Source organism: Anser brachyrhynchus (assembly GCF_964034855.1).
Source record: "Anser brachyrhynchus genome assembly, chromosome: 1".
NCBI classification, from domain to species: Eukaryota; Metazoa; Chordata; class Aves; order Anseriformes; family Anatidae; genus Anser; species Anser brachyrhynchus.
The window spans coordinates 203508096-203532414 of NC_137694.1; the positions used below are offsets into that span (position 1 = coordinate 203508096).

General features: G+C 41.6%; 1 long non-coding RNA gene across 4 annotated transcripts in view; it reads right to left on the bottom strand.

Moving 5' to 3' along the window:
- The window catches only part of LOC308197580, a 51319-nt gene extending 38217 nt beyond the window's left edge, over positions 1-13102 (bottom strand). Inside the window, exons 1-3 of one of the 4 annotated variants that reach the window (XR_013953113.1) lie at positions 12996-13102; positions 9171-9339; positions 8793-8998 (exon numbers count right to left, since the gene is read on the bottom strand). This is a non-coding gene — a long non-coding RNA (uncharacterized lncRNA). Of the gene's footprint in view, positions 1-8792; positions 8999-9170; positions 9340-12929; positions 12970-12995 lie in introns of those variants that run through there. The other 3 variants (XR_013953111.1, XR_013953112.1, XR_013953114.1) reach the window with 3 other exon arrangements.
- Between the last annotated feature and the right edge of the window lie 11217 nt (positions 13103-24319).

Below are 24319 nucleotides of genomic sequence, written 5' to 3' on the forward strand. Positions count from 1 at the left end.
TTTATTTATTCATACTCTGTATAGCATCAAAGCCATCTCTAGTTCCCTTTCCAACAACAACTAGCTTAAGTTATATTTAGAATAACAGAGAATATGTGTCTGACTCTGATTGCAGTTACTGCAGCTAAGCACCAAAATGCATTTAATTTGTGAAGAGACCTAGTAATACGGATGTATTACATAAGCAACACATTTTTTCCTACTTTCTCTTTTTTAATATTCTCCAAGCAATTCTTTCATTGCCATTCACACAGACTAGTACCTTGTTCTTCAAACAGCCTCACTGGCTGTGCGGTGCTGTGAGGGAAGGTCAAACTCTATTCAACATATGTAAGAATAAGAGACCCTTGTGGGCATAATATAAGAGATGAGCTCTCACAAGAGATATGAAGGAAGATGTTTAATGCATGAAACTTAGTGTCAGTTCTCATCTGAAATATGAAGAACATTTTAATAAATTGCTTAGCAATAGCTTTTGTCCTGCTCTCATATCTAGTAAAATGAGAATCTGGCTTTAACAAATACATTCCAAGGAGATTTAAAGAAAAGTGTGTTCTTTGGGGAGATTTCTCATGTAGGGGTTTCTCAAAGTTAAACCCAGTGGGGATCTTTAAAACTGATTAAATTTATTTTAAATGTCTATATATATTGTGAGAGGAAGATTCCCTTCTGTGCAACTTTCTATTGTGGCTGCCATTATAAAATCTCAGTAATAGATACATATAACTACATTTCTTGCCTTTCCACTTCAATATAAAATCTTATACTAAACTGATTTTTATCTGTGATAATAGCATCATAACATGGTACCAGGGACATTGAGCATCAGTTAGCAGCAGGTTGTAAAACGAGATACATTTTGTTAGTTAATGTTCAACCTAAATCCTAATGATGTCTTAAAACTTAAGCTAATTCTCTCTTTAATATTGGGCATCTTTGGCTTATGGGCTTGATCTGTTTGCTTATACTACAACCTGCAAGAATGACTCTGTTTAACTAAATACTGTTATATTGTGTTATAAAGCCCTGTGCAAATCTTTGCCTTCTGGAACCACCTTGCAATAAGAATTGGCTTCCTTTCTTGTTCACTGATGTACTGGAGTTATGCTGCTGTGTAGTGGCAAATTAACTGTTGTGCTTTCTTCCATTTCATTTCATAAAGCTGAGCATTTTCAAAGAAAGGCTAAGGGCAAAGAAGACAAGAAAGGATAAGTGAACATACTGCACCAACGCACTGACAGGACAACAGAGTCCTTCAGTACAGAGTCTTTTTTTTTTTTCTTTTTTTAATTCATTGAAGCAGACATCGCTGTCAGTCCTGCAGTGCTTTTGTGAGTAGGACTCCCCTTCTGATACAAAATATGTGGGTATGGAACAGTTGCAATATGATGCAAGCTGAATCAAAATTGCATTTGGTCCCTGCGGAGTGTTCCCTACATTGGAAAAACTATTCTTTTGCTGAAGAAAACAGCCATTCACCCAGCCTCAGAGTTTCTCTTTAATTAGACATTTCTGCTGTTTTCCAGGGTCTTGAAGCTTTTCTTTGCATTCTGCTTTAAAAGGGCTGTGTTATTCCTCCCAGTGTTCACAACCTGATAATAGTCAACTGATCTGGAGCAAAAGTTTACAAAGTGGCTGTTTAAAATAAGCCTGGAAACTGCACGTTACTGGGCTTCATGCTAGATGCTCAGCAGTTTGTAAAAACAGTCACACCATCATCTCTGTCCTGAATATGCCCTCTGCAGTCTGCTTGTAAGGCTCCTATATCCTAGTTCAAGCTGTCTCTTCTTACTCCCATAAAGATACATAATAATTCTGCAGAAAGTAAGGCCCTAAGGATTCAAATACATTACTTTACCAAAAGTAAGTTAGATGGTTTAGCGCCAGAGGTGATTTCATTTTAGCTAAGAAGTTTCTTGTAGTATGGCTGGAAAAGGTATGTGCTATTATTTTTCAGTCTACTCTAAAAACTTCAGTTACACTGGAAAAGGAACAGAAATTAATGCCTTCTGTAACACAAAACCTGTATCTACTAAAGGAAAGAAGTCTAGAGATTTTTAAGTAGTGTTCAGTCCAGTTTTCATTTTCTAGATTGTCACTTTCCCAGCCCACAAATAGCCTTGTACAGATATAGATGCAAAGACAGAGAAACCAGAGGCAGCTTCTCTGCACGAACCTTCCAAGAGCCTAAACTAGTAGAGCTGGGAAAAGTATGAAAGGAAGGGAATGACTCCTGCTGTTTTGGGACCAGCTGAGCAAATAGGGACTCTTGGCTACTACACTTGGCTATGAGGAGTAGTTACAGAGCCAGGACATTATTTCTAGGGAAAAGCATTGGCTTCTTTCATTCACCTTCTGAAACAGCTAATGGCTGGCAGATGCTTGTATCCTATCAACATGGAGGCCTCCCTCTGTGTTTTCATTGCTCTGTGTAGAAATGGTAGTCAGGATTAACACAAGTATGTTCTGCAGAACAGGCTCCAACTCCCTGGTTCACAGTTGAATGTAACAAGATGAATTGAAGGAATTCAATAGTGGCCTCATTAGTAGAAGGCCCAATACTCTGTATATGGGAGTAAAATCATCACCTTCACTCCTGGGCTCAGGAAACAACCACATCCTCTGGGTGGCAATGATTGTTTCTGTGCCATGGGCTGCAAGGAAGATGGTTCCTCACATTTCTCTTGTCATGAGCATCCTCCTATCTCAGAGACAAAACAGTATGGTAGGAACCCTCTTATTCCCTCTTTTCTATGTCAGTATTTGAATGAAAGTCCAGGAAGCACTACTTAAAAAACAAACAGTGCCTATTTTGTATTCTTATTGTGCTGGGAAAGGACATGCAGTCTGTCACTAAGGTGGTCTGATTTATTCAGTCCCAAAACCACAGTTTACATAAGGAGTCAACATTGTTTAGTGTAGCCTTCAGTCTCATTGACATTCATTCGTTCCACTGTGGTCTCAGTTGATCTCAAGATTTCAGATAATAGCTTCAGTATTGTAGTGGTTTCACACCAACATGCCGCTAAACTCTACCACAATCACTCTCCCACTCCCCCTCCTTGAGGAAGAGGGGAAGAAAATACAATGGAAAAGGGCTGAAGGGTTGAGATAAGGACAGGGAGATCACTCATCAATTACCATCACAGGTAAAACAGACTCACTGTAGGGAGATTAATATAATTTATTGCCTATTACTAAAAATCTAGACCAGAGAGAAATAAAAGCAAACTAAGAACACCTTCCCTCCATCCACCTTCTTCCACTCCTCCCCCTGAGCAGCACAGGGGAATGGGGAGTGGGGGCTGCGGTCAGTCCCTGACGCTTCGTCTCCGCCGCTCCTTCACGGTCCCTCTCTGCCCCTGCTCCCCGTGGGGTCCCTCCCACGGGATGCCGTCCTTCCCGAACTGAGCCTGGGGGGCTGCCCACAGGCTGCAGCTCTTCCAGAACTGCTCCCACATGGCTCCATACCACGGGGTCCATCCCCCAGGAGCAAACTGCTCCAGCACGGGTCCCCCACGGGCGGCAGCTCCCCCCAGACCCCCTGCTCCTGCGTGGGCTCCTCTCCACGGGCTGCAGCTCCGGCCCGGGGCCTGCTCCTGCGGGGGCTCTCCATGGGCCGCAGCCTCCTCCAGGCCACATCCACCTGCTCCACCGGGGGCTCCTCCACGGGCTGCAGCGTGGAGATCTGCTCCGTGTGGGACCCGTGGGCTGCAGGGGGACAGCCTGCTCCACCAGGGGCCTCTCCACGGGCCGCAGGGGAACTTGTGCTGCGTGCCTGGAGCACCTCCTGCCCTCCTGCTGCACTCACCTTGGGGGCTGCAGGGCTGCTTCTCTCTCAGCTCTCACCCCTCTCTCCCAGCTGCTGTAGCACAGTAGGATATTTTTCCCCTTCCTTAACTCTGCTCTCCCAGAGGCCCACCCAGCGTCGCTCATGGCTCAGTTCTGGCCAGCGGCAGGTCCCTTTTGGTGCCATCTGGAGCTGGCTCTGATCTGACATGGGACAGCTGCTGGGCTCTGCTCAAGGCCACCCCTGCAACTGCTACCACTACTACCCCTGCTACCAAAACCTTGCCACATAAACCCAATACAGCCCAATACCATCTGGCCAATAAGTAGTGCTTATGTGAAGCTAAGCAAAACCACATCAATATTTATGTTGACAGATAGGTCCACTCCAAAAGGCAAGGTGTTTTTTTGTTTATTTGGTTGGTTGGTTGGTTTTTTTCCTAGCAGAGTGTATGACATCTACTAGTGAACAGAGTGCATCTTCCTCATGGGGAAATTCTCTCTCCTGTGCTGGAGTAAAATCTCTGAAGGTGATTCCAAGTTGTAAATTGTCTTTGTGCCACTACAATCATTTTAAAACATTTTTAATCTCATTTCATAACTGCATTTGACTTTTTGATTGTATCAGCTATGAGACAGTCATCTTATAAAAAGAAACACCTCCATCAGTGAAGCATCTAACAAAGCACAAGTGTTATCTCATGGCATTGTGTACTGTGTACTGAGTAACCTGAGCTGGAAAGGACCTAAAAGGATCATCAAGTCCAACCCCAGGCTCCACACAGCACTACCCAAACATCAGACCCTATGTCTGAGAGCGCTGTCCAAACACTCTGGAACTCCAACAGGCTCAGTGCCATGACCACTGTCCTGGGGATCCTGTCCCAGTGCCCGACCACCCTCTGGGTGAAGAACTTTTTCTGAACACCCAGTCTGACCCTCCCCTGTCCCAGCTCCATGCCGTTCCCTCGGGTCCTGTCGCTGTCCCCAGAGAGCAGAGCTCAGCGCCTGCCCCTCCGCTCCCCTCGTGAGGGAGCTGCAGGCCGCCATGAGGCCTCCCCTCAGCCTGTTCTGCTCTGGGCTGAACAAACCAAGGGACCTCAGCTGCTCCTCATATGTCTTCCTCTCTAGACCCTTCACCATCTTCATAGCCCTCCTTTGGATACTCGAATAGATTTATGTCCCTTTCATATTGTGGAACCCAAAACTGCTCCCAGTACTCGAGGTGAGGTCGCAACAATGCAGCCTCAGGCAGGACAATCCCTCCCTCGCCCAGCTAGCAATGCCGTGCCTGATGCACCGCAGGGAACGGTTGGCCCTTTTTGCTGCCAGGACACGCTGCTGGCTCAGATTCAACTTGTCATCAGCCAGAACCCCCAGATCGCTCTCTGCAGGGCTGCTCTCCAGCCTCTTGTCCCCCACTCTGTATGTACATCCAGGGTTGCCCCTTCCCTGGTGCAGAATCCAACACTTTCTCTGGTTAAACTTTATACAGTTGGTGATTTCCCAGCCCGCTAATTTGTCAGGATGTCTCTGCAAGACCTCTCTTCACCCTCGAGGGAGTTAACAGCTCCGCTCAGTTTACTGTCAGCCACAACCTTAGCAATGTATCTTCAAGTCCCGCATCTGAGTCATTTATGAAAACATTAAAGAGAACTGGCTCTAACATGGAGCCCCACAGAACCCACCAGGGGTAATAACAATATAAATGAATAATAAATGCATACTTTCCATGGGAGGTTTGGTTTGGTTTTGTTTTGCTTTTTTTGTTTTGTTTTGTTTTGTTTTCTCCAATTTAAAATGGTTCTACAGGATAAACCCTTTTGCTCCTCTTGGGAGGACAATAAATTATGGCGAGGGTTATTTCTGTTTAAGGTTATTCTGACAAGAAAATAGACCATAAAAAAAAAATCAGTATCATCATGTAATGTGGTAATTACTGTAGTTAAACACATAACCAGACAATGAAGAACCAGGGATTTTCCTTGTATAAGAGAGGACAGTCATATATTTTCTTTCTTGACTAGTAAAAAATGATTTAATTAAAAATAAAAAATAAAATTGTATTAGTCAAGTCTGAGGACATTGTGAAGGGTACACATAGAAGAACTAGGTGTGTATATCTCTATTGTCAGAGACAAAATGATATTACCTCTGCACTAGCTATGAATTTGGAAGATAAACAGCAGATCTCTGTTGTTCAGAAGAGGGAAGGGTAAAAAAAAATATGAAACAAAACAAAGGTTTTGGTTTTTATGGTTAGGATTCACCTCACCTAACCTTAACTGTCGCAGATTTCTAGTCATAGGTTGCCATTCAGTCTGTCTCTGCTGTCACTGGAGAAAGATGGACTTGTTCAGAGGCAGCTTCTTGCCATTTATCTTAGACATCAACCCTCGATTAAATGAGCCAGGCTCTGGAGGTCCCTGCCTTTTCTTTCATTGACTGAAAACAGCCTAAAAGGACTAATTTTACATCAAATGTTAATATGTACATTGGTTATGTTAAATGAGATGAATTGCACGCTCAGGTTACCTGTAAGATGACTTTACAATTTTATCCCATGAAACTTCCACATCACTGTGTTTGCCAGAGATCAAAAACTCAGGCAGAGAGATCATGACTATTTCTTGATTCAAACCAGGGAAAGATGTGTCCCAAAACCAGGTGGAAGCAATCTTCATATTTATTTTTGAAGAGGTTTCTAGAGTTCAGTTAGTAATATTATAGGAAAAAAAAAAATCTGTTGACAATCAGTCTGTTTTTCCATTGTCTTAACTTTGCTCCCATTTGGCAAAAATTGGATAAAATGAAGATAAGTTGGAAGTCTGGCTTTAAATCAGTAATTTTAGTTATTTTCTGAATGTTTTGATTTTTTGAATTTTCTTAGCAATTATTATGTTTGTCAAGCTGGGCATTAAAGTCTGTTTGTTACTAGAACCTCCAACCCTATACTTAGCACATTTTTGCTAACCAGGCTGAATGTATTTAGATATATTCACATAAGCAATTATGTAACTAAACTTAGTTCAGATTCTTAATACTTTTAGTTTTAACCAGATTTTCTATGGAAATGAAGCCTAAATTATCAGACTTCATATATGTATATATATCTTCCTGCCTGTAATGCTTTCTAATACCTTTGAACCCTCTAATTTCTACCAAATCTGACAGAGGTTCAAGCACATTATAGTCCTAAAGGTTTCACCACATCCAGATGAGATAAAGCTCCTATCATTGCCATTATTATAGAAAATGTAGCAACAAGAATTCAAACCTTTGTAAAGACAGTGGAAGTCTGCATAGGAGAAAAATACTCTGAGTACTCTGAGCACAGGAAAAAGGTTCATTTACATTCACATCTTTTCAAAACCGCAGGATCTAAACACAAGTGTCATCCATTCTGTTGCTCATGGAACAACTTATTAATTTTCTACATGTTAATATGGGACTATTTCTCTTTTATTGTTGATGATAAAAGCTGATTTGAAAAAGACAATATTAAAATTGAAATTGAAATGCACAAAGGCAGTATTTTCAATCTTTTCGTTTCAACTAGCCTTGTACCCTATTACATTTAAGCACAAATCTGTGATTCTCCAGGGAAAAGATCATCTGCTGTCACAGAGTTAATGTATATCCAGTACTCCATGTCCAAAGTAAACATTGTGACTCACTGTAGGAGCTTCATGTTCCATGAACAAAATAATTTACTTTAGTAAAGACAAATTAAAGAGTGTGGGAAGTAGCCAACTGACAGTATTTTATTTTGCATAAGCACAAAAATGATCCCAGTTCTATTTATTTTTTAATTCTCTCCATAAAAGTCCAAGTTCAGCAGTGTAATCAGAGGTTGGAATAGTAAAATAATGTCAGTTGGAAAGCATCTGTAGAGATCCAGTCCATCTCCCCTAACTCAAAGCAAGTTCATCATCAAAATAGAGTCATATTACTCCAGTCCACTTTTGAAAATGTCCAAGAACATCCCGATAAGGTCAATGGCCCTCTGTCCAAAGCTTAACCACCCTTACACTGAACATTTTTTCTCTTGTGTTCAGGTGGAATTTCCCCTGCTCTGTCATCTCTCTATTGTTTGCTGTTTTTGTAATGTGCACCCTTATGAGGACTCCAACACTGTCTCCTCCATCACCTCCCACTTAAAGCAGTAAGGTCCCTGTCCCCTTCTCTTCTCAGACTCCCAGTCCTGAAGCCTCTCCTTAAATGGCAAGTGCTCCAGCTCTGATCATCTTGGGGGCCCAAAAGCCCTTCAAATATATCTTAAAAGTGCTAGGTAGAAGGGAAGATCAATTTCCTGGACCTGGTGGCTCCACTCTTTCTGCTGCAGCCCCATACATGGTAAGCTTTCATTGCTGCTACCTCTGCTTCCAGAAAACTGGTCCAGTGAAGAATGAGTAATGTTTATCCATTCAGACTAACATACCCTAAAGCATTATAGTACAATAGCATTAAAATCCAAAAGCCCAGTATTAGAACTTTTTTTTCAGTCCAGTATATTCATATGCACATTTTGTTGTTTTTTTGTTTGCTTGTTTGTTTTGATTTTTTAAAAAAGAAATATGACCAACTGCTGTTTGATTTATGCATTCATCCAAGCTAGCCATAATCACCTAGGAGACAAATAAATAAACAGAGCTTTCACACTTGGATGGTTTAGACTAGAAACCACAGACCTCACACCGAAGCGTGAGACAAGAGTCTCGTAAATAACTGTAAAATGTGACTCTTTTTTTTTTTTAATTGTATTTTAATCAGCTTTCGACCAACAGCAAAACTTTCCAACATAAAATAGTTCATGTGAAATAAAACTTTGGGTCAACAAAAATGCTGAGTTCCTTTTCATATACACCTGGAATTCTATAAGAATACTATAAGAACTAAAATATGGAACTAGAGATGAAAGTTCATGAAATGCTTCCATTTCACTCTATTTTGTCTTTAGGCTAGAACATGGTTTGTGGGCATTGTCTTGAAAGGATGGTTACCTGTAGCGCAGAGCTGTACTGAAGAACCTGGGTGCCCAAGATACATCTTTTGTTCTATTAGCCTTCTCTCCTTCACCTGACCACCCAGGCCCAAAAGCCTCAGGTGTCTTCCAGTGGCCACAGGTTCTACAGATTCTCCTTCAAATGGGCAGTTCAGATGTAGCAGCAGAGCCAGCACATGGCCAAAGGCAGCGGGTTGCCAAGTCCTGTAATGCCATGAGACAGAAGGAGCTTGAGGGCCCGATACCACCCAAGGCAAGCCAAGCCTATCCCTAGCCCCATCAACCATGGCATCCTCTGAGAAGGTACATAATGCCCTGTCTGTAAGCTTTTCAGGACCTGCCTTCCTGTTTGTGCCCAGCCCTTGGAGGTACTCACCATGTGTCTCATGGTCTTGAACATCAGAGGGATTTTTTTCTGTAACTCACACCACTGGAAAAGTCAGGAGACCCCTCACTTTTTAGGTCAATCCATTTTTTGTATATCCTGGTAACTCTTCAGACTATAGCCATGAAGTAAAAAGCAGATGGCAGAGGTTGTCCATCTGCTGATGAGAAGAGATGACGAGTTTTATAAGCACATATAGCATGGAAAGATAGAGCACTTCACAGAGGTGGTAACCCCAGGGAAGAGCTCCGTAATACAAACGTAATGAATTTGAAGCCATTTGTATTCAATGCCACTATATTAGAATAACTGTAATAAAATAAATTAGTAACATTAATACTCCATTAAATAAATACATAATTACAAGTGCACTTTTAATTTCCAATGTAGTTTTGCCAGTCCCCATATCAGGACTAATGGTTCCCTCTGGCAAACAGGGCCTCAGAAAACAGAAGTTTGAGTCAGAAACCTACAGGGATTCCCTCAAATATAACATAACTGGTATTAGAGCCTTTAATGTCAGGTGATACAGATTAAGATTTTGGCAATGTGTTTTCTAAGCATTACATATGGATTTATATTTACAAGAAGGTTTCTTATGAAAAAAAGAGCAACATTGTACACAAACTCACCTGTCATTTAAGTTCAAAAACTGATTGCGATAGCAGGATTTTTTTCTTAATAAGATGGTGTAATGCAATCTAATTCCTTGTGCATAAGGTGAGGGGCAGAAAAGGGAAAATGTGTTCTGCTAACTACTCCCCTAAAATGCAATGGCCAACACTGACATCAGTTAGACAAGACCTGTAAGTGAACATCATGAGTGAAAGATTTCAAACAGATCTCACATCCATGGTGCCAAGTTTTATTTTCACAGTTTGTCAGAGACATATGATTGGTGCAGAAGCTAAATCTGCTGGCTTTACGATACAAGAGTTTCTCTCCCCTTCCCTACACAAGGGGAGTTCTCCACTGGTTCTCTTGAACCAGTTTTGGCCCTGACTACCTGAACTCCACAGAGGTACCAGATCATAACACTGAAGCTCCCAATTGCATGTTCTGTCATGCATTTATGTGTTTAAATTTACAGCATACCAACGGGGTGGAGATAGGAAGTGGACAGACCAAAGTGCAAGATGGGCTGGAGGAAACCTGGCGATGATCAGTGAAGGAGATGAGGAAAACAGTAGACAAGGGTTACCAAAGTGAGGGGTCAAATTGCAGCTACTTCAGTGTTATGTTTTGCTAAAGGAGGGCTAGCTGAAGGAGGACACGGCTGAAGCAAATATCTTCTGGTTTGCTGTGCTTGGAGTGGAAACACTCAGGTGTGATGGCCCAGACAAAGAGGTGGTAACCAGGTACTGAGAAGCAGAGTGGTTTTTTACACCATATGAGTAAGGCGCACACTTTCTGACTGTCCCTTAAAATACTTACCACAGAAAATGCTGAATATTTAACAGTCCATCTAAGAAAAGACAGAAATATTTAATTTCATCCTGTTGTTTAGTTCCTACTACATGAAGAACCACTGTCATGTTGTATTGGTCTTGTTGAATGCAGGAGTCAAGATTTCAGTCTGAATATCCAGGTAACTTTCTAAGTTATGCAAACAACTGCCATTCCTGAGGACATGCCTACAACTTAGAACTAGATCTCTAAATGTACTTTGTGCATAAGAGCATTTATTTCTTTGCTAATATTACCTAGTGAGGAAGGAGGATTGAATAGGGACAGCCAAGAAGATAGGCTCACAGATCATGCAAATCCTTTCTGTCCCAGTAGAATCAGAAAAATCTTTTTGGCTTACAGCAGTGCACTGTGTTTCTGCATAGAGCTAAAAGTGGGTGTGATGCTACAGCTTGCTCTAGGGTGGATTTGGCCCAGTGTTTTTGGGCTGAGCTTGGACAGAGCCTCTGGGGTTTGACTGGGCTGGAGGCTGTGGGCATGCTTGCAAGTTTTGCCAGATCAAGTGAACGTGCTCAAAGCCTGGGAAGAGAAACACTTCCCACTCAGATTACACCTATCTGTGATATATGGCTTAGTCACACTGCCCATTAATCAGCTGTCAAACCCATGATGTCTGTCAAAGTCAAAACCTGTGTTCCTGTATTTTGGTATCACACCAAAAGTTATCTGAACTTCTTCAGGTTTCAAGACAATTCCTCTTTGTCTTTCACACCTTTGAAGCTTCAAAGTCATGTCTTTCAGAGATATCCCTAGAGGTTTCATGAGTAACCTGAGACACCCTCATACAGTGCTAGAGTAAAACTTATCCTCTTCAACATATTTGAGATTTTCTTTTACATTTCATTACAGTGGGAATTATTCAGGAAAAGAAAGTGAAACTGAATTAGAGACCTTTTAGCAGAAGAGTTAAACAGTTTTATGTTTTACTACCACTAACTGCCCTGCTTCTTATTAATTCAGCCTACAGTTTTAGGGTCACTAAAACTTTAAAAAGGATTTATTTGGCTTAAACTGGTTATAGGAGACACAAATCTACATCTCAGGAGTAGGCAGCTTTTGTTTTCCTGACTTAACATCTTCACCTTCAACCCCACCCCCACCCCCCCAAAAAAAAATAATGTATATAAATATGTCGTTCTCAAACTCAGAATACTATTTGTGGCTCCTCTTCATCCTGTCATTTATAAGAGCTAACAAGATGACTGCATCCACTGTACAGGCTGGGAAGCTGAGGCAAAGCATTGCCCAACACAAGACAGCAAAGGAGTGCTTGGCACCAGAGGCAGCCCTGCTCTGCTCACTGCCCCCATCCCTGCTTTGCTCAGTTATGTGCTGCTGCTAAACACTTGCTCCTTTGGCTAAAACAACATACAAACCGTGCCCCAGCAATCCAGAGACCTGGACTGCATCACCTTGGATTTTAATAAAAGAACTTCTGTGGTTCTCAGTTTTTATTTTATTTTAATTATTGTTCTAAATTTCAAAACTTTAAAATACACTAAAAATAACAGAGAGCAGATGTCGCTCAGTCACCTGACTCCGGGAGAATGAAGCACCAAAAACTCCAGTGCTTCAAGTTTGTGCAAAGCTGAGATAAATGTCACATAACAATGACAACACTAACCTCTGACATCAATGGGCAAGAAATTAATTTGATTGTGTCCAAGCTGTCCAAAATTTAGATGTTATATTTTGTTACATTTAAGACCTCTAAAATGAGGCCTTAAGTCCTCAGGAGGGGGTATTTTAAAAAGCATTTTTCCCTACCACCATCATCGGTACAGTGAAGCCTTGCAACATTTTCCTATGGCTTACAAATCACTGTGCATGGGGAATTTCAGTATCTGGCATCTGTTAGGAGCATGTTACATACAGTAACAAAGCTGATCCCTGGATAGCTCATTTAGTTAATAAATAAAGACCAAGACTTTACTAAGTTCCTCCTGCTGTAGCTCTGAAATGGCAACCTCACTACCAATTATCTCAGCAATGCTTTTAACTCTTAACCCAGAGGCCAGCATGTAGACATTAAAATTTCTGCTCAGCTGGCTCTGTAATAGTTCAACCATGCTACAGACTGTGCTTTCTCTGTTGAGCCAGGTTCTCTCTGAACATTGTGGTTGTAGTCAGAGAATAATCTCATTAATAATAAACTATGTTATTCAGCAGACACCCTTATGCATCACACCATTTAGCATTAAAAACAAAACAAAACAAAAAAAAAAGCCTGTTTGAAGATGCATTAGTTCTTGAAATGCTGGAAAATGTATAACTCTGGCATACCTCAACCCAGACGTGCAGAAATGCAAACGGTTAAAGCCTGATTATTAAAGAGGAAAGTATACTGACCTGCTTTGGAAGGAATCCCATTTATCTGAATCGCTGCACTTCCCCTTTAGCCACACCAGCCAACTGCTGAGCAATATTCCCTGGAAAATCAATTATCCAGTCCTTAAAGTTTGTGTGCACCCCTGATAGGAGGAACGGGTCTTAAAATTAGGGCAAAATCTTTCCCAGAACTGACTTGGATCCAGACACAAAATTCTATGCATATTCAATTTTAAAATTACTATTGTGTAGCTACTTGTTAGCTGTATTTCTGCGGAGCTACCAGTGAGCCACGAATGTTTTGCTATGTAAGATCCATCCATATGCTATTAAATAAATCAAGAAAGTGTATTGGGAAAGCTGGTTTAGGGTGTGAGGAGACAGATGCCAGAGCATGAATTGTTGCAACTTTACTGCTTAAGAACTTGGAGATGATCAGATGATCACTGTTAGGCAGTCATTTATATCTTCCTAGCATGTTGCAATTGTAAAATAAAATGAGTTACTTTATTTCAGGGAAGTTAAGTAATTCAGTTCCTCAGCAGTAAGCCATGGGGCCGCATTAACTCATTTTCTTGCAGTCAAATGTATGTGCTTTAAAACTGCAACTCTCTAAGAGTTGTAACAATATAAAATCTACCTCCGTGGAAAAAAAAATAAATGCACATAAAACATGTGTAGAAAGAAAACTTCAAGCTATGCTATCAGCAATAGACAATAAACTAAAAGCATTTGGCAATTAACCCCCCCCCCCAATAAATAAATAAATAAATAAATAAACAAACAAAAAATCACACCACCACCACCAAAACCATTAGAATGAATAAAAACAAAAGCAAAATTTGACCAAGGAACAAACAGCCAGGTAAGAAGGCAATTATTTTCCTTCAGTAGAAATTTCTGCATGATGGAAAATTATGTTCCCAAAGACCTGACTTTAAAATCAATTTTTTTTTTTTCTGGCTTTCCTCCTTGCAGAAACAGAAGACCAACACTCCTGTCGCAAATGCTCTGGTGAGATTTCCTGTGGAGGTGGGTGGAGAGGGGGTAAGGTAAACACCAAAAGCATGAAGGGCTGTCCCATAGCACACAGCTGGACATTGCAAACTAAGGAAGGCTGACAAGCATCGTATCAGAGAAGTTGTATCCCAGAGATTTACACAAGGGACAACACAAAGCCTTAGGAGGAGTCCTTTTGACATAATGTTTTGCATGGAGGGGGAGGAACGAAGTAATGGAGCAAAGGACATAATTCATTTGGGCTATGTTAGTGCTCTCAGCAGAAGGCTGGAAAAGCAGCTACATGCTGAGAGAAAGGAATAAGTGCCATGGTAAGAAGGTTTGCCTTGAACTTACTTTTGTTTCTTAGCCCTTAAGCTGAGAGGCACTCATAGTGGGTATGATGAGTTTTCCGAGCAAAATCCTGCTCTCAAGGCTGCCTGGTAATACATAAAACAGTTGCAATTACCAAAATGACTGTCTGCTAATGAAGTGCATTTCAGTTCTCTCTGTAACATGTGGAGAAGCACTGAGAAGCATGGCACAGCCTGTAATAGCCTCAGTGACAGTAACAATGTCAGGTTTCATATGCTTCTTTGCTAGGAAATTTCATAACCTAGACAGAGGTTTGCAGAACATCCTGAAGGAGACCAGCAGGGCATAGGTGGACCAGGCTGGAGAAAGATGCATGCACCCATTGCTTTTGCAGCCCTGAGTATCATCCACAGATATTTTGAACTCTGAGATGCATTGGAAGAAGAAGAACAGAGTTTTGACAATGGAGGATCATTTTTGGCAAGCTGTAAAATCCATCAGGATTAAGAAGGTCTGTGAGGACATCATCGGGGTCTGTAACAATGTTGAGAGGCAGCCAAGAACTCCATGAGACAAGAGTCAGATGCCTGGTGAATAATGCACTGTTGATAACAACAATATTCATAGGGTCTGATACAGGAACCGTCCTTTGCGATCTGCTTGGGAAAAGCACACACTCAACACTTGGCATAATTCAAGCCCTCAGAGAATCTACTGCTCTGGTTTGTGTGTGTCCTCTGGCTGCCCCTGGCGTGACGCACAGCAAGTCTGACAGAGAAACAGACAAATTCTGATGACTTTGAGGATAAATACCCTACGCCTCGTGTGGACACGGCAAGAATTCCCAAACAATGCAACCCCGCTCAGACAGAGCTAATTTAAGAATTTATTGGTCATTCATTGCTCTGTCTGGAATCATTTAGTATGAAAGAAAAAAAAAAAAGAAAAAAAAAAAAAAGGACATCAGCTTAAAACACAGCACAACAGCACACAGTGATTTCATTTGCTTGGGTGTTTGTCTTTTTCTTGTTTTAATTTTCTATTTCTTCCCTATTTTTAGCTTGATGTGAGTTTAGCTTTTATCTGAGTGATGTCCAAATCACTTTTAATGAAACGTGCTAAGCGCGGGTCACAAGCCAGGTTTTAGCACTGTCTGTAATCAGGATTCCAGCTGATTAAATGCATACTGAGGGGCAGCCAGTATGAAAATGTTCTTAATATTCTCAGTTGAAATTGAATTAAGAGTGCGTAGACCTTGCTTTATCAGAACAGCTACTAATTTCTCCAGAGAAAACCCATATAAATTATTTTTGTAATGCTGAAGTTCTTTCTGGGTGAGCTACACGTCAGTAAGTCAAAACAGTTGGACTGAAACACAAGAAGATATCTATAGGATTTTGGAGAACTCTGCTCTTTATGCCTCTGAGCTCCTGGCTTCTAACACAGACGCGCCTTGTCAATCACACTTACTGCATTGGATGCAAAATTTTATAAGGTACAGTCTGTTTTGCACAAGCAAATTTTAGGCTTAAATACCTGAAATTTTCACAAATGTCAGAACAAGCAACCAGCACTTTTAAGAGTTCAGCTTCACAGACACTCTGACCACTACTGTTGAAATCCAGCTGTTTTATTCTAATTATCTTCAGGAGACAGAAAAAGTGTTCAGCAGCCATCCATTCTGTTCAGACCGGCAGCAGTGAAATCCTAGATCCCTTCAAACATCATTTTTCATCTTGTTTACAAAGTCTGCCAAGTTCCCAAAGAATTAAGGTCTTACTCGGCTCTGCTCTGATTGCAAGCAGATAGGGATGAACATTAACAGCCAGAAGCCCGTATCTGTTTGCATCAAATGTTTTTGTGTGGGCACAGAATATCAAAAGGCTCCTTCACTTGTCCGTGCACTCACTCTGCCTGTGTTGCAAGGACTGAGAAGGGGATTTTTTTTAACTGTGACAGTCTCTGTTGTCACTTACACCGGTGTGATGCTGGAACAACTGCTTTTGGCACTGGGGAATCTGGACCCATGCATATGGGCTGGAGCATTTCAAAACTCTCACACAGGTTTCCACACAGCCCCATCCGTGGCAATCTGCTAAACAACCAGGGGAAGTAAAAAGATTTTCTGCTTCGGGCTATATAGGTGAAAATGGCATGTCACTAGGATTTTGACTTTCTGAGGTGAAATTGTCAAGTAACCATCAACTGCCTGGAGCCATGGGAGAGTGAGTTACAGTAACAGATTGCTCTCCATAATAATAAAGCTCCTTTTAAAATATATCTTACCAGACACCGTGACAGACCACTTGGGGACTTCTTATCAGTGAAATCATCCTCCACACACAGCAGCCTGACAGAAACAGAAAAATAGAGTTTGGTCAGTTCATCCAACATGTTCTGCCCTTTTGCACTGTATTTATTAAAAGGGAACAGTGTTTCTGCCAAAGGTAATATTAGCATAAGTTAACAGTGCATTCCTGCAATTAAATCTCCCTGAGAAACACTGGAAAGAAACACTGGAAAGAAACATCCTTCTTCAGTGGTTTTAACCCAAAAGCACAGCCATCTGAAAGCAAATCCGACTGGAAAAAAAAGGTGACAAACCACTTGGTTTCCATTCTCCAAACACTGAGAAGAGCATTAATATAATTACAAAAACGGTACAGCTCAAGGGAATGGAAATGAACACATTTTAAATACTTACCAAGAATGTATTTAAATATGATTAAGTTAATAGACCTGCACAGAGGGTTTTGTATCTGCTGAGGACAAGGGCAGGTTGCATGTGGTTCTGCAGGAGGAGGCCAAGGCTCAGCTACGGATGGCCAACCTACACTAGCATTGCCATTCGAAGAGTATATTTTACTCTGGGAGAAGGGAATTCAGGCCCCATCTCCCAGCCAAAAAGGTTGTTTTCACTTGCATCAAAATCAAATTATAAAAGGAAGTCCCAGCCAAAACCACAAAACTCTCCTGGTTTTATGTTACGACAGGATGAAGCCACCAGTCAACTTTACATGGTTTCCACACACAGAAAAAAAAAAAAATTATCCACAGGTTTGGCAATAGGAAGAAGAACATATCCCCAGTTCAGGCCTAAAAGTGAATGAAGGCTGTGTTTTTTATGGGTTTCCTCACAAAGCTTTTGCACAGCTGTGTCTGTTTTATAAATAGAACTAGCCAAATTAGTTGTAGAGTAATATCCATTACAAAAGTGGCCCCTCAGTATTTTTCCAGAAATTCGTCCTAATTTCTTTCATAAATATGAACTCCTCGTTTAAAAGATTTTTGTCAATATCTCGTTTGAGCAGTTGTACAGTAAAAAACAGGATTCTTTCCAAATGGACAATGCGATTATTCATTATTTTTATGTGTCAGTAACTACCAAAATCATAAAGTATTATCTCTACTTGGTGAGTGGTAACTGAAATACCAGAAGCTAAAGAATACTGAGCTATGAAGTTTTCTGGGGTGACTTTTTGGATGAACTATCCATGCAAGAGTCCACAAAGCTTTCCAGAATAGTAAATCTTTCCAAATATACAGAGCAGCTTTCTCAGTATTCATAAATAACAAATAATTTTAAGCCAATCTTGGCACTGTTATTTGGAAAATACTAAACCACTCTCTCTACTATCAAATTAATCCTATATGCAAGTGTGTTTATCCCTTAAGTCTTAAAAAATATTGTACTATATCCTCTGATAAGATATTATAAACAATGACAATGTCTTTCAAAGTATTTGTTATGCTCCTTAAAAGTGTAATTACAACGAGAGAAAATGAGCGAACAGTGGGATAGATCTTTTTAGCCAAAAATAACAAGAATAACAAAATAGCAAAATATTCAGCAAGCTAACCTAGAAACCAAGCGATTACATTGCATTCAAGCTGAATAATGCAACCATCCAATACAAAGAGCTGAGGTTTGAGGTGAGGTCTTCAGTGATGCCTTAGACTTGTGCTCACCCTTTGCTCCCCTTGAGTGACAAGCAATGTGGAAAATTTATCTCCTACTCAGAAGGAACCAACAAAAAGCCAGGTGGAGGCCTCCAGATCTCACATAGATTGCCACCATAGGGATCTTCCTGATCGTTTCAGGTGGGATATCAGGCTTTTAGATCCCTTGATCCCAGGTCATCTGAGATTTGCAACAGAAACTGCCTTTACTGAGAATTTACAGCATTTACTGACCTGAGTGACAGAAGATTTGGTCTGAGGTTTTTGGAAGAACCTTAGATCTGGTACAACCCAGCCCTACGCCCAGCACTTTTCCTTCTTTACAGTGAAATAACTGTAAATTAGGTTCCGTGTGCAAAGACCAAAGGGGATGCCCATGCAAAGCAACTGGAGATGGACGTGTCAAGTGACCCCAAATTGTCATGGTCACTCATGAGCAGAAAGGCAGGGGAAAAAAAGGCAGTCCCTTCTGCTTACTGTAATAAAAAGGCTTGCAGATCCATGATTTGATTTGCTCTCCATATAACCACAGCTATTCAATAATCCATGTTGCCACACTGCAAATTCAACAGATGCAGAGTGGTGGAGCATTCACAGGCCTCTTTGCACAGGGTTGATTAAAAGCTTGAGGAATTAATAACGACTGAGAGAACTGGCTGAGAGAACTACTGTAATCTTCCAGGGTAGCAATAACTGTGGAAATGATATCTGAGTGTACGTGCTCCACATAAAACTGTTTGATAGGAAAGTGAACATATTGTTCCTGTATATGTTTACCAAAAGTTTCTGAGCCCTAAGCTCCTACACAAAATTTGGATAACCTCAAAGGTCAGTGCAACAGGTCTGTGATATCACCAGAAAGAGGAACTTTTCTTTCTTCTCTGGGTCATGTTCTATCAGTATTGTGTCCTGCAGGAGAAAACCCCACCACAGCCAGCTCTCACAAACGCCAAGAAAAAGCTGACTTCTGGATGGAATAGCTCCCCATCAGTGAAGCTCTGTGAGGGCTCTCTTCAGACAGCAGAGCAGACCTTAAAATAATTTGATTTAATTCATTATAAAATTAATTAGAGCAATGCTTTAGTTTAGTTTCCATGTAAATAACCAACACCTTGCCAAGGCAACCAAGAGGCAAACTTGTCCCACAGCACCACTCAGATTTCACAGTCAATATGGGAAGAGCGAAGGGAGGTATCTTCCAGTACACCTCATGGCTCCTCCCCTGTTTTTACACCATGTCATGGCATGGTATTGAGTGAGTTAAAAGGATCAGCCTGTTTCCCCAGGATGAGAGATGTCTGTACACCAAGTGCACCAAGAACACCAGCTATTAGGGAAGTGCCTGGTGAGAGACCACCCTCACCAGTCGGACCCTGCCTAGTTGAAAAAAGACACCCACCTCTAGTTAGCACTACCCACACGCATGTTGTTAAGTGCACACAAAGGGCACAGCATAGAGCAGTTGTTTGTAATGGGCTATGACTAATTATTTTCATTTGCCAGCACATTTGGGGCCATATTTCTTAAACGGTAAGTTCTGGAATGGTAACGAGACCCAAGGGTATTTACCACACCACTTATCTGTTATTAGAGCACACTACTAATGTGTCTGTGGGAAGACGAACATTAACTGAAGGGCTGGGAAAAAAAGGTCATTCAAATGCCAAGAAAAATGAAATTAATTGCATAAAGCATAAAACAGTGCTGAATCAATCAAGCACCAGAACGCTAATAGAGACAGGATAGGCAGGTCAGCTGTGGCGGGCACCCGCCCTTCAAGCGAAGTCTGGACCTAGGGAGCAGAATTAAGCTCCTGCTCCCTGAGGTCCTTCCAGTCTGGGTCCTCTCGGTCGCACCACATAATGGCATGGCCAGACACTCTGTGCTGCCTGCAGCTGACATGGTTTAAGAGATTACAGCCCCAGGCGCCCCAACCACTTGCCCCCACTTCTTCCTTCCACCATGGCTGATGCCAGTTACTACCTCTCCAGAGTCACCAGCAAAACCATGTTTCTGTCCAGGTTTAGCTACAACTTTTTAGGTTTTGCTTGTTTTAATCTTTAAATAGGACACTTTGTCAGACTGAGGCCAGGAAAAATTACACCAGCAGGTCCTAGGAGGAGGTGAGGAAAAGCAGTCACTGGGGTTCTACGCTCTTTCACACCAGGTCAGATACAATCAGTTCAGAGCATGGTACTGCACACAAAATCAGGAGAAACTCCTCAGAGAGTTTCCTTGCAGCAAGAGTGACCTTGCAGCATCACCAAAGGAAGGCAATATGAGCATCTTGTTCTCAAGCTTTGGGCCTAATTTTGTCTAACCAGGGACTGGGAGGGTTTCACCATCACTGTATTTGACAGCCCAGAATGTCAATGCTCTTCTGTTTCCATTTCTCCTACAAAAAGGAAGGCCCAAAGATTTTGTTTTTATGAGTTCACATACAAGTGATAAGATATCTGCCTGGGACATTGAGATGAAGAGGCGGGTTGAATATACAATGTTGAATACATGATGTTGAATACTGTACTGATTGTACATGTAGCATGGAGACTGGGAGGTGTAGAAGGGGCTCTCCTCTCCAGTCACAAATTTCCTTCACTGATTGAAATTACCAATAAAAGGTTCCAGCTGAGAAGAACCATGCCAAAGTGGGAACAGCATGACAGTGCTGTCAAAGCTACTGCTGTTATACAAGACAGAGCAGTCCTTGAGCTACAGCTGAACAGCATTCAGGCACTCTTGTATTTCATTTCACTGCAGCACATGAAAAATAAATCCAGAAGCAGAACTAGCTAACAGCAGACTATGTACAACATCTGAAATGGCTGTTTGAGAAGTACCATGCCAGTCCCACAGGAGAGGGAACTGTTTCTGTGCTAGCCTGCTAGGAGGAAAATTCCCACACAGAAATCAAGACAAACACCCTGGCAGAACCCAAGGAGAAGCCAAACCTCCCTTTTCCTGCTGCAATGCACCACCCAGAAGCACTGCTGATCTTCAGCAGCAGGGACCTCAGCACAGCACACATTTCCACAAACAGTTACAGATCATACAACCCACAGAGGATCCTGCAAAGTCTCTGTTTTGCAAGGTGGAAGTGAAAAACCTGCTGTTATAACTATCTTGCACTGCATGCTATTTGATTTGAAGAACGGTACCTTCAGTGACTAAAGCATTACTACTCTTTATTTAAGCACACACACAGAAACGGTGGCCCTGCTGGTAATTGGCGATTTGGTCCAAAACCAAAAATGATAAATGAAACTATATCCCAGATCATTAGCAACTTTGGATTTATCTGACGGAGTAGAAACTTGCTGCAGTAAAGATTAAAGATACATCTGTGGGTTTTTAGTGCTTGGTGATACCCAGATATAACACTACTGTGGAACTAGTGCTCTGCCCTGGGCAACTTCCATTCCTCATCTCTTCTCATCCTCAATGAAAGTTCACACACTCCTGTTCTCCTGTTTTCTTAACTGACATTCACAGAAATGATTTCAGCACCCTGTGCGTGAAGGCAAGCTGCAAATATGTGCAGTGACCAGCCAAGCTGGACGTAGGTATAGTCATGCGCTGCAGGGACAGCACCAACACTGTGTGATTTCCTAGCCAATCATTTCCAAGCCTAAGTAAGATTTATAGCATTTCTGTAACACTTAATCTCTTCAGAAAGAGGTTTGTGTGGGAAGTATTGCCTGCCTTTTAAAGCTATAAGAAAGCAAGGCACTGAGAGATTTGGGATCATGAGGGCTACCCAGATTCCCTCTTTAGAAATTGTGTGAAAAATTCCATTATCAATGCTCAAAACAAAGCTGTACTTTTGTCTTATATGTACCAAAGGCGATTTGAAATTCTTTAAAAATGCAGCAGTTGCACTCTACTTTCCTTGCTAGAGCTTCCACCACTTGCAGCAGTCACTGCTTCGGTATTCGGCACAGCTCAGGGGGTGAAATACATCCTGGGGAGCAGACAGGGAATGGAAGCCTGGAGATGGGAAGAAAGGGGGAAGGCTGAGAACTCTGGAAGCTTAGGCAAGGGTCCATTTCTCAGGGAGCATCTGTGGGTTAGGATGTTTTTGCCCTGCACCTTCTCTTCTCCTGTGCCCCTCAGGTGCACCAAGTGCCAGGTATGCTGTTTCTGTGACCACGTAACAATGTGACACGGAGCTCTAGGAGAAACAGCAACCACTGCACAATTATTGGCAAACTAACTCTGCTATTATTTCTGAAAATAAATGTGCACCAAGATGGTGACTATTTAACAGCTTTATCTCAAAATAAACTGGGGAAATGGAGAATCAATTCATGGACATCCCACGATGATTATTTTGCCCAATGTGCAGGTGACCCCTACATGTGAATCACAAAGGCTTGGCAGAGAAAAGCCCGAGACCCCTTGTTTCTGCCCAAAGCACTCTAGGGACTTCCTTTTGCAAGGAAGGAATTGGATATTGCAGTTAAGGGAGACAGAATATCCCACAGGCAGAAGGGAATCCAGATTTGTCATATAAATGATTTACTGTGAATTTTTGGCTCAGCTCTGCAACTCAGATTGCAATTCACCCCAACAGGCACCTTCCATATGTCTGAAATCGTGTGACGCTCATTCTTGTCGGTACAATGCAATAATCGCTAACTGGCAGGTTGACCAAATACTTTCCATAGTCACAAAGAACAGATGTTGCACCATTCTCCCCAGCTATTAAAGATAGAAATAATCAGTCTTTGTGCTAATATACTAAGTTCTAGTGCCCCATGATCTCAACACACTTTCATATCCCTCCTGTCTCCTGTGAAATAGGAACAATAATCCATTAACGCAGTAAAACAGACTCTATTGGCTAAAAAGTACTTTTGGGGAGGGCATGCAAGAACAGGAATCTTTTCCAGTTCGATTACTAAGGTCTGTTAATCCTTACAGCATCCAGTGCTCCTCTAGAGAATTCCAGCTTTTAAAATAAAATAAAGAAAAAGTAGACTGTTTTACAGGGTTCAGCTTGACCAGAAATTTATCTTTTTAATATTTTGGTTTGTTTATTTTCATCTTGTGAAAACCACGCTGTAAACCACCACCTACCAAAGCTATTTTTCTACAACCATTGAATTGCTTTAAAGAGTATGAATTATGACACTGCCACGGAATATAATTTCTTCTTTTAAATCAAGATGGTTTTGGAAGTTTTGAAACGTGTATTTAAAAGATAATAGAATCAACAGAAAGAAAAATAATACTTGTTTTTTTTTGTGTTTTCCTCCCCCTGCCCACCCCCCTAAACGTCCCACGTTCTGAGCAATGCCATCATGGTAGCTTGGTCTGCCTCTGTAGGTCCCTTAGGGTGAGCAAGGATGGCTTTCTCCTAACACACACACAGGTTCCTAGCTGCAATCCCCATGCTTGTTTGTTCGGGTTGCATGGATGTACAGGACGTTAGGATGAGTCTCAGACAGCCTGCTGCTTCAAGTGTCTGAAGACAAATAAATTTCCTGCGTTTAATAGCAGTACTACTAACATGGCACAGCAGTTCAATTATCAAATATACTGTTTAGTTAGCCATCAAACCTTAAAATATTTCTTGTGTGAAATCACCCCAGCACGAGAAGTTTCAGTCCAAGTATCAAAAGCACATTAAAGACCTAAAGCCAATTCCTCCTTTTACACACTCCAGCAGGACCAAGTATTTATATGCTAGCCTACAGCAATAAACGTAGCTCTGGATATAACCAGCCTTTTCCCAAAAATGAGACTGCACATGTCTGCCACTTTTCTCCCTCAGCAACAGAACACCACTTTGGGGCAGTCCTGCAGGGCACAGATCACTCTGCCCTGCTTAAAATAGTTACAGATGTTCATGAAATTAGAGGTTTGAGCTACTGGCTCAGCTCTGTCAGACCAGCAGAGAGGCTGCTGCTCACAGAGTCTCAGAACACCTGAGGTGGGAAGGGATCTCTGAAGATCACCTAGGCCAAGGCCCTTCCCGAAGCCAGGCAGGTTGCTAAGGGACATGTGCAGCAGGTGTTGAATATCTCCTCAGCTGGAGATTCCACAACCTCTCAGGCAACCTGCGATAG